Genomic DNA, 11,682 nt, shown 5'->3' with positions numbered 1-11,682 from the left:
CCCCCCCAAATTCTTCCAATCTCCTTGGAATACCATCCATCCAAAATGATCTTGTGGCTTTTGTGACGGATTGCCTTGTAACTGGTTATGGCTCTTGAATTGAACTCTTTTTATATTTCTTGATCTCGAAGAATTCATCCCCTCAAACTACTGACCAGTATAGGCCCATCTCTCTTGGGGGTGTGGTGGCCAAGTTGGTCTTTAAAGTTATGGGCAGGAGGTTACAGAGGTTCTTAGATACCATTGTTGCTCCTCATCAATTGGCCTTTATCCCCTCTATGTTGATCTTAGATAACATTTATATGGCACAAGAGTTACTTCATTACATCAAGAAGAGGAAAAAAAGAAAAAAGAAATTTGTGGCCCTTAAACTTGATATGAAGAAGGCGTATGATAGATTGGAATGGCCATTTGGTGGAGGTTATGTTACTTGAACTAGGTTTTGCTCCAAGATGGGTGGCATGGGAAATGCAAATTGTGACTTTAGTTTCTTATAAATTATTGATTAATGGAACTATTAGTCATGCTATTCAGCCGTCTCGGGGTATCAGACAAAGAGATCCTCTCTGACCGACTTTATTTATTTTATGTTCACACGGGCTCAATTCTCTCATTCTTCAAGCTAACAGGCAAGACCTTGTTAGGGGTGTGCGGGTCAAAGGTAGAGCTCCACCTATCTCTCATTTGTTATTTGCAGATGATAGCTTTTTATTTTCAAAGTTGTGTCTTGAGAAGCTACATAATCTTAAGGCCTGCCTTGACTTATATTGTAAAGTTAGTGGCCAAGCAGTGAATTTGAAAAGGTCCATCCTTACTTTTAGCCCGAATACACCTATCAAATTTTGTAGGTGGTTTTCTAAGGTGCTTAAGATCTCTTATGCAAAAACACATATTAAATCATTGGGTTTACCCCAAGAGATCGGTGCCTCTAAGGAGACTTTTCATTTTTTTTTCCAGATAAGTTGACCCAAAGATTGGAAGGGTGGAAGCTTAGATTGTTATCCTATGTCGGCAAAGAAATTATTCTAAAGTCAGTTGCTTTCGCTCTTTTGTAGTATGCTTGTAGTCATTTCAAACTTCCCAAATGTCTTCATAACGACTTTAGGAAGAAGGCGACTTTCGGCTTTGTTTGCTTAAGGTATGTGGTGGGCTAGGATTTATAGATTCATCTATGCAAAATATTGTAGAAGTAACCATCCTTACCTTATATAACTTTGAAGAGAATCAAGGAGAATCTTTCTAAACTTGGCAAGAAGATCCTAAACAAGTATACATACCTTATTAGGAAAGAATTCTAAAAGGCAGAATATCAAACGAATCAGAACAGACCAAGAAAAGAGCTACTGTCTTCATTGGTCGATTGATTGGTCTACTGACCCAGTCGACCAACTGAGTCAGTAACAGACAAAAAAGAGGTTTTTGATCTGAAACAGAATTTTGCGATCCGAAACACCACCATACAAAAAGGGAATTACAATGACAGTGTACTAGTACTAAAGAACAAGTCTAACACTTACCATAAAAGTAACAATCAGGGTTTTTGAAGAAAACATGGTATGATCATGAAGGGAAAACCAGAGATCGATAGATTACTAATCTAGTAAAGAAAACATAGAGATTGTACACTAATTTAATCAAGAAAACAGATCTAAGAATATAAGAATTCGAATCAGAACATGAATCAAAGAAGAAGATCAAAGAGAAGATCATGGTTCCTTCAAAAGCTTGCAATGATCATGATTAAGATCATTATATTAGCCATCAATCCTTAGGAAACCATGAGAGATGAGTGGAGAGATGTTTGCAACAGAGGATGTAGCATCTACTCTACTGTCTCAGCCCAAAAAGAAAAGAAAAATAGAGATGGAGAAGAAGAAGAGAGTGTAGACATACCTTTTGATGCAAGAAAAAGAGAAATGTAAAAGTTCTTGCAAGAATCCAACCTAGGGTGCAAAGGAATTGATTGGGATGGAGCTCGACTTCGTTCCAGAGGATTAGGAGGCAGAGGAGACGAAAAAAATCGAGGATGCACTTAAATAGAGCAACCAAGACCTAAATAGTCCAAACAGATCTCATTGGTCGATTGGTTGGTCTACTGGTCCCAATCTACCAACCAGTCGACCAATAGAGACAGCAGGGCCAGAATGCATTATTTTGGTCATAACTTCTTCGTTTAAAGTCCGATTGATCCGAAATTCGAAAGGGAGCCTCATACAAACATACCAAGACTATTTAGCATGAATTGGACATCATACATGGTCAGAAATCAGTACTTTATTGTTGGGAAATGCCATGTCAGCATTTGCCACATCGACCTTCAATCAGTTTTGATGATTTCAAACACTCTACTAATGATTCCATGTAGATGTGTTTTGTCCAGCTCATCACCACAGTGAATCTCGATGCAAAATGACCGGATCAAAGAATTACTGGAGAATCAAACTCAAGACCAACTCAAACCATCTTAGACCAATAACCAAAGTCAAGATGAGTATCAAGACCATTGCACAAGATTAAGTCGAAGATCAAGACTCAGGCTGAATTAGGGCTTAGGACACTCTCGCATACACATATATGTAAATGCATCAATTATATGTAATTCATGTTACTAGAGTGACCTAGGACATGTTAGTGAGGTGTACAATGCTTAGGGTTGACCAAAGAGTCCAAAAACCCAAGCCATGTCCCAGCCCCAACTTAGTTCAGCAAAACTGCACCAGACGGTTGACCGTCTGGGCAGACGGATGACCGTCTGTTTGCATTTTTCTGTGTTTTTGAACACGAAGGCCCAGACAGAATTTTTGTCTTAGGTACTTAAGCTAGACGGTTGACCGTCTGGCCTTGACTTAAGTGTAACGGCTATTTTTCAATGGCTAGTTTTTGAGACGGCTGACTCTGGAGTAAAATTTCACTGAAATTTTATATCCGTTGGGGAAATGGGGAGGGCATTGAGTTGAGGTCTATAAAAGCCCAACCACCCCCATTTGAGACTCATTCCTCTCCCCCATCAAGCATATACTCACTCACAAGTGAAAGAGCTAATATTGGGTGTTTTAGCACCATTACTAGCTCCCCAACTCCATTCAACTTTGAGGGATATTCCAAAGTTGATAAGCAAGCTCATTGAAGCCAAGCTTGGAGTCATTGAAGGTCATTGGAGCTTTTTATTGATGCATTGTTGTTCTTGAAGCATTCATTCATTGCATCACACACACACAAGGGGTAAAGTGTCACTCTCCTTGTTAGGTGATATCCAACACTTCTTGTATTTGAATTGGTTGTTGAATTCTAGTCTAGGTTGATTAGAATTTGTTGCTTGGGTGCTCTTGCCCGTGAACAAAGATTACTTGGGTGCTCTTGCCCGTGAACAAAGATTGTAAAGGGTACTCTTGCCCCGTAACAAAGATTGTAAGGGTTTGACTCTCTACCCATCGTATTGAAAGAAATTCATTAGTGTAATACTCTCTTGAGGCTAAGAGAGGAGTGGACATAGACTTGTAAAGTCGAACCACTATAAATTCTTGTGTTGTGATGCTTGTTTTATTGAATTTCATTTAAATTATCAATTTACCTTGAAATTGCAATCAAACCGAGAATTTGGTATAATCCACGAGGTACAACCTAATCACCCCCATCTAGGTTGCACCAACAATTGGTGTCAGAGTGGGAGCTCAAATTGAGATTAAAATCAATCTCTAAAAGAGTTAAAGATCATGGCATCATCATCCAACCAATTCTCTTCAAGACCCGAAGGTCTAAATACCTCTAGGCCTCCATATTTTGATGGAGAAGGGTTTGCCTATTGGAAGAATAGATTTGAAGACTTTGTATGTGTTATTGTATAGATGTTTGGGACATAATTACATATGGACCCAATGAGATTACCAAATTTGATAAAGACGGTAACAAAATCCCAAAACCAAGGACCGAATGGGATGGAATTGACAAAGTCAAATCCCAAGCAAACCACAAGGCTAAAATGTTCCTACAATGTGCCTTGAGTGAGAAGGTATACAATAGGTGGTACTTGCAAAAATGCAAAAGAAGTCTATGACAAATTAATAGTCACCTACGAAGGAACAAACCAAATAAAGAAGATAAATTTGGATGTTTATATGCTTCAATATGAAAACTTCAAAATGTTAGATAATGAGGATATAACTTCTTTGTTTACTAGGTTTTCTAACATTATAAATAAGTTGCATAGCCTTGGCAAGGAATTTGCGAATGAAGATGTGACAAGAAGAATCCTACGAGTTCTTCCACCATCTTGAAGACCCAAGAAAACAGTAATTCAAGAAGTAGGAAATCTAGAACACATCACACTTGATGAGCTCATGGGATCTCTACTTGCACATGAGGCAGAACTTGAGGAAGACAAGAGGTATGAAGAAAGCCATTCAAAAGAGCAAAAGAAGAAGTCCATCATTCTTAACAGCTCCATCAAGAAGGATGATGAAAGTGAGGAAGAAGAAAGTGACTCCGATAGTGATATTGCCCTTATCACAAGAAAGTTCAGGAAATTTCTAAAAGGAAGGAAAGGAAGATTTCCATCCAAAGGACAAGGGTCAAAAGAATCCAAAGGTAAAAACTCATCAAAAGGTAGAACCCCACCTACTAATAGTCAAAGTGTTATTTGCTTTGAGTGTAGGAAATCGGGACACTTCAAGAAGAATGCCCCACCAAGGGGAAAAAGAAGGCGTACAAAGTCGAAGTAATCTACACTACAAGTGATGATGAAGAAGAAAGTGAAGAGTCCGATGAAGAAAAGATCAACTTAGCCTTGATGGCTAGATCACATGAAGAACAAGATCATGAGGTGAATTCCATGTATGATAGTCTTGATTCTATGCATGATGAGAATGATATAGATAACATTGATGAAGAAGACTAAGCTAGTGGTTTTGAAACTCTATACAATTTCAGCAAGAAAATTGAAAAGAAAAACAAAATCTTAGAAGGAGAAGTACTATCTCTAAATGACACTGTAAGTGACTTACGAGAGTACATTAAGAAGATAGAAAAAGAAAATAGTGACCTAAACAAAACCATTGTGAAATCCACAAGTGAGCAAGATGACCTATATGGTCTTCTAGGAGAAGTACTGTCACATCCACCCAGCCGGTACCCTACCTGGCATGCCCGAGAGTGTGATCCACAGCCCCAAAGATCAAGTATCGAGGAAATTATCCTCCCACATAAGCAATAACATAATCAAGAACATAAATAATCAATGTACAAAGTATAAATGAGAGATCCAAATAAGGAAGGAATAAGATCTAATATCATTAGAGTACGAAAGGTAATAAAATGTCAAGTCATAAAGTAAAGTGAGGCGGAAAACTCACTCTACCCAACAGTGGAATAGTAGCTCAAAAAGAAAGGAAAGAGATTACAACTAATCCCAATAAGAAGTGCAATGAGTAACTAATCGTTTTTAATCTTATAGAGAACATCTCTATAAGTGTAAATCTCAAAAATAGCACAAGGACGCTTTCATTCTATCGACGGACTAAGCATTGTATGCAGCATGACCACCCGAGGAATCTTCAAGGTAATCGTCGTAACAGCAATCACCTTCTTGGAAATATGTCTCCTCTCCTTGCGCTTCTTCATACGAGTAGTCATAATACTTTGAGCCTGTAGAGTACTCTAACAAGAGATAGTACAAAAGGAGTGAGTTTTAAAAGAAACCCAGTAAGGCAATTAAATCCATAATAACATAAATGGCAGGATTCCAAAGCAAAACATAAATGCAATATGGTATGAGACAAACAATGAATGTATGAATCTAACTCTATGTATGCTGGTCTCTATTGGCAGACATGCTTTAAGTCATAACACCATACTTCTTTGGGAATGTCTCATCACACAACGCCGTTTGGTAGTGGGTCCTGCATCCCTCGGGACATTCCATGGCTGGGGTTTAGGTCACCTCTCTCTCACATCACCATTGGTCTAAGTATTGGCGCATGTCAAGGTAAAGCCTAGCCAAATGCGAGTCTTCTACTTAGTTATATCAACTCAGTTCCAAATAAGTCCATTCCTCGCCCCTGGTGATCCTTTCCGGTATCCTTCACACTAGAGTCCTCATAGTCCCTGACTACAGACTCATCAACCCTATTGGTTATCCACATATGGTAAACGAGAAGCTCTCATGTCCCCTCACGGGTTGGTTACCGGTCTTGAGCGCCCATGAGCCCAAGTCTATCCATATGCAACCCTACCAATGAATGGCCCCCACAATGTGATTCATGTCCTCTCACGGGTTGGTTACCGGTCTTGAGCGCCCATGAATCCCCATTGCTACCATGGGTTGTTCGGTCTCAATACCCCTCCGACTAGGGTCTGATCTAACGGGGACATCCTAGCCAAACACTGCTAGACAGTCCTAAGTATGACAACCAATAGTTCAGGAAGGTGTCAAAGGGCATCTCCGGAAACATCCCATAATATTTCCGTTGATGTCTAAGGACAGAAGTGTCAAAAGGACACCTCTCCTTTCCAAACCATACCTAATCAGTCACAATCATCAATCAATCACATCACAAGTATAGTAATTCCCCATATGGAAAGTAATCAAGAACATGATCCAACTCATATATAATTGGCAAGTAAAGTCAACATAAACTAAATAATATAAACAAGTAATGCTACTGTAATTAGAGTAGTTGCATTAGTAGTACATCAATATAAGAATCTATTTATGGAAATAAATCAGAAAGATTCAAATATGGAAACTAAATCATGCAACCTATGTAATTAAAGAAATAACTTTCCTTACCTTAAATAATTCGCAAGGAATATCGAGAATCAAGGAAGATCTTTTCTAAACTGGGAAGGGGATCCTAGACAATGTACATACCTTATTAGGAAAGATCTCCAGAAGATAGGAATCAAATCAACCAAATATAAACCAAAATAGAGGCTACTGTCTTCATTGGTCGATTGATTGGTCTACTGACTCAGTTGACCAATCAGTCGACCAACAGAGTCAGTGACAGATAAAATCAGAGATTTCTGATTTGAAATCCGAATTCTGTGATTCAAATTGCTACCAAACAAGAAGGGAATGCTATGACAGTGTATTGGTCTAAAGAGAAACTCAAAATCCTAACAATCATCAAGTCCTAAAGTCACAGATTAGGAAATAAAACTTACCATAAGTAGGTCAATAAGGGTTCTTGGAGAAATCATAGCAAATTCATGGAGGGGAAACTAAAGAGTGAAAGATTACTAATCTAATAGAGAAATCATGGAAAGCATGTACAAAACTTCTAGAAAAACAAATCTAAGCTTGAAGAACTTTGAATCAAAAAGAGAAAGAAGAAGAAGACATGGTTTCCTTCAAAAGCAAGTGATGATCTTGATTAAGATCATCCATCAAGCCTTAAATCCTTAGGAAAAAGTAGAGAAATGAGTGGAGTGATGGTTGCAATAGAAATGCAATTAACCTCACTGTTCTCAGTCAGAAAAGAAAAGAAAAATTAAAGAAAACTAAAGATGGAGAAGAGAGGAGGATGATCACATACCTTATGATGCAAAAGCAAGAGAAATGATGAAGATCCAACAAGAAAACCACCAAGGTGCAATGGAAATGACTTGGGGAGAGCTCTGGTTCGTTCTAGAAGCTTTGGAGGCACAAAAGATGAATTAGACTCGAAGTTGGGCTTAAATAGTGCAGCCAAGACCTAATTCAACAAAACAGATCTCATTGGTCGATTGATTGGTCGATGGCCCAGTCGACCAAGCAGTCGACCAATCAGGACAGCAAGGCCCAGGGTAGGGAATTGAAGGTCCAGATCAAATCCAAACTTAAAGGGGTTTTGCACACACACCAAGTGGCTTACCTAGCATGTAGAAATGCCTTTGAACCAAGTCAGAAAATACTCCAAGTCCATCAGCTAATCCCATCTTCATCGGGTGCGAGTTTCCTTTTTAGTCTTGAACAAGTTTTCATAAATGGAACACTGTCATCAACTTCCATGGATTCTAAACCAAACACCAAGTCTTCCACTGAGATGGCCCATAGTTGACTTCTTCCTTTACTTCGGGTTGTCGGACCTACAAACAACAGGGTTTCTAGGTCAAGGTTAGAGCTGGATTTCACAAGTACAGTCTCTCAATAACACCGTAATTGAATTACGGGAGCACATTGAGAAAATAGAACAAGAAAATGTGGACTTAAACAATTCCCTTTTGAAATTCACAAATGGTCAAAAGAACCTAGATAGTCTTCTAGAAACCCCCCAAAAGAGTCCACAAGATAAAGAAGGACTAGGATTCAATGGTGAAACTTCAACTCTCAGAAAGGGGAAAGAAGTTCGGTTTGAAAAAGGGGCATCTAGCAAGAATTCCTCACCAAAAACCACAAACTTTCAAGGGAACTTTTCAAAGTGGGAACAAGACCCAACCTCAAACCAATAAAGGGAAAATGGGAAGAGGAAATCACTATTCCCAAAGGAAAGGTCAAATGAATGACCAAAGAACAAAAAGACCAAATCATCAAGGTCACTCAAGAAGAAATGGAGGATATTAAAACCATTAAGACTCTAGGAAGCAAAAATCCCAAAACTACCAACATGCCTATAGACAACAACATCACCAATTTTGGCCAAACCAAAGTCAAATGATGTTTGATCATAACTGGTCATATCCCTACTATGCATCCTTTGAGCATATGTCTCAACCTACATTCATGCCTTACATACCAAACCATCAAAGACCTAAAAGAAGGGAAAACTTCTATAAAAATACAAATAGAAGGAATGGGAAAAGAAGTCAAAACTTCAATGGACCGAGAAAGGAAAAACCTCAAGTCCAAGAACCTTTTGACATCTATGATCCAAGGTTTCGAAGGCCTAAGGGACATCAACCTAGTTGGTTCAACATGGAACCAATAAGATCTAACCAAGTTGGGCCCATATAGACATGGGGACCAATGCACTGTTTTTCTTTTCTTTATAGGATTGCTTGATGAACATCCAAAGAAGTGAATGGTACATCGAGAGCGGGTGTTCCAAGCATATGACGTCAAATCCAAAGCTCTTCACAAAGCTTAGATCATATGATGGAGGATGCGTCACCTATGGAGATAATAGCAAAAGAAAGATAGTTGGCATTGGTCAAGTTAATATTGGAGGTACCTCTATCTCAAATGTATATCTAGTTGATAAACTATCATATAATTTGCTTAGTGTAAGTCAATTATGTAGCATAGGCTATAAAGTCACATTTGATGTTTCTTGTTGCTATGTGAAAGATGTGAATGAAAAGTTAATCATTAAATGTATTAGGAGAGACAACATTTATACTTGTGTGTTCAATGAATCGTCTCTTAATATGACTTGTCTCATGTCTCATGAAGAAACTCTAATTTGGCATAGAAAACTAGGTCACATAAATATGAAGCAAATTGAAACCATTGCATCAAAGAATCTAGTTAGAAATCTTCCAAAAATAAAGTTTGATAAAAACTATTTTTGTGATGCATGCCAAAAGGGAAAACAAATTAGAGTGTCTCATAAGTCCAAGAACATAGTTTCTACTAGAAGACCACTAGAACTCCTACATATGGACTTATTTGGACCAATTCCCACAGCTAGCCTTGGTGGTAAACACTATACTTTTGTGATAGTTGATGACTACTCAAGGTATACATGGACCATATTTCTAAAGCATAAAGATGATGTTTTTGAAGAATTTGTCATCCTTGCTAGGAGAATTCAAAACCAGAAAGGTTACATCATAACCACCATTCAAAATGACCATGGGAGGGAATTTGATAACAACTACTTTGGAGAATTCTATGATAAACAGGGCATAACTCATAATTTCTCCGCTCCTAGAACACCCCAATCAAATGGAGTAGTAGAAAGAAAGAATAGGTCACTCCAAGAAATGGCTAGGACTATGCTTAGTGAATTCTCAATGCCAAAGTATCTTTGGGCGGAAGCCATAGGCACCGCCTATTACACCTTGAATCATGTCTTAATTAGGAAATTCCTAAACAAGACACCATATGAACTGTATAACAACAAAGTTCCTAGGGTTGATCACTTCCAAATATTTGAATGTAAATGCACTATATTGAACACTAGAGACCCTAAGGGAAAATTTGAAGAAAAAGTGGATGAAGGAGTGTTCTTGGGATATTCCCAAAACAGTAGAGCATATAGAGTGCTAAATAAAAGAACCCTAGTTGTGGAAGAATCAATGGATGTCTCATTCGACATATCTCCACCTAAGGAAAAATACAAACCTCTAGTTGATGAGGAAGATGATGGGAGGACTGAACAAGTCATTAGGGAAAAAGTGGATAACCTATCTCTAGAAGAACCTAGAAATGTTCCCCAAGATAGTGGGACCCCTCTCAAGAATTACCTAAGGAGGTAGTTCCTTGGAAAGACCATCCTCTTGAACAAGTCATAGGTGACTTAGGTCATGGAATTCAAACTAGATCAAGAACTCAAAACTTTTGCAACTATGTTGCATTTTTGTCAACTATAAAACCCAAGAATGCCAAAGAGGCCCTAACTGACAGTTATTGGATCATGGCCATGCAAGAAGAGTTAAATCAATTCGAAAGAAATGATGTTTGGGAACTCATCCAAAGACCTCAAGACCATACCATCATAGGAACTAAATGGGTATTTAGAAATAAGCTTGATGGAAATGGTCAAGTTGTTAGAAACAAGGCAAGGTTGGTTGCCGAAGGATATAATCAACAAGAAAGAATTGATTTTGATGAGACCTATGCACCCATAGCCCGATTAGAATCCATAAGAATGTAATTGGCATTTGCATGCCATAAGAACTTCAAGTTGTATCAAATGGATGTGAAAAGTGCATTCTTGAATGGATTCATTATGGAGGAAGTTTATGTTGTACAACCTCCGGGCTTTGAAGACTCCACCTTCCCCAATCATGTCTTCAAACTCAAAAGGGCCCTCTATAGACTTAAACATGCCCCACGAGCTTGGTATGAAAGACTAAGTAAATTTCTAGTCCAAAAGGAATTCTCAATGGGTAAGGTAGATAACACATTGTTTGTCAAGTACAAGAAAAATAAGATTATTATCGTGCAAATATATGTGGATGATATCATATTTGGTGCTACAAATGAATCCTTATGTCATGAGTTTAGTACTTGCATGAGAAATGAGTTTGAAATAAGTATGATGGGTGAATTAACCTTTTTCCTTGGTTTACAAATTAAACAAAATGAAAATGGCATCTTCATTAGTCAAACCAAGTACATAAAAGAACTCATAAAGAAATTTGATGTAAAATCTCAAAAGGCTAGTGGAACACTCATGAGCACATCTTTGAAATTATCAAAAGATGAGGATGGGAAGCCTTTTGATGCCACCAAGTATAGAGGTATGATTGGAAGCCTTCTATACTTAACAGCTTAGTAGACCAGACATCATGTTTAGTGTTTGTGCGTGTGCAAGATATCAAGCCAATCCTAAACAGTCTCATGCTTGTGCCGTCAAGAGAATATTCAAATATTTAAAAGGCACGTCAAACTTAGGACTATGGTATCCTAAAGGTCAAGAATTTGACCTATTAAGTTTTTCAGATGCCGACTTTGCCGGTTGTCATGTTGACTAGAAGAGCACAAGTGGCACATGTCACTTGCTTGGACCATGTATAGTGTCATGGTTCAGCAAGAAACAA

The sequence above is a fragment of the Hakea prostrata genome, chromosome 2 (genome assembly GCF_041222555.1).
Source record: "Hakea prostrata isolate BN-2017 chromosome 2, UWA_Hpros_2, whole genome shotgun sequence".
Classification (NCBI taxonomy): Eukaryota; Viridiplantae; Streptophyta; class Magnoliopsida; order Proteales; family Proteaceae; genus Hakea; species Hakea prostrata.
The sequence above is the reverse complement of the archived record's forward strand: the minus strand, read 5'-3'. Positions refer to the sequence as shown.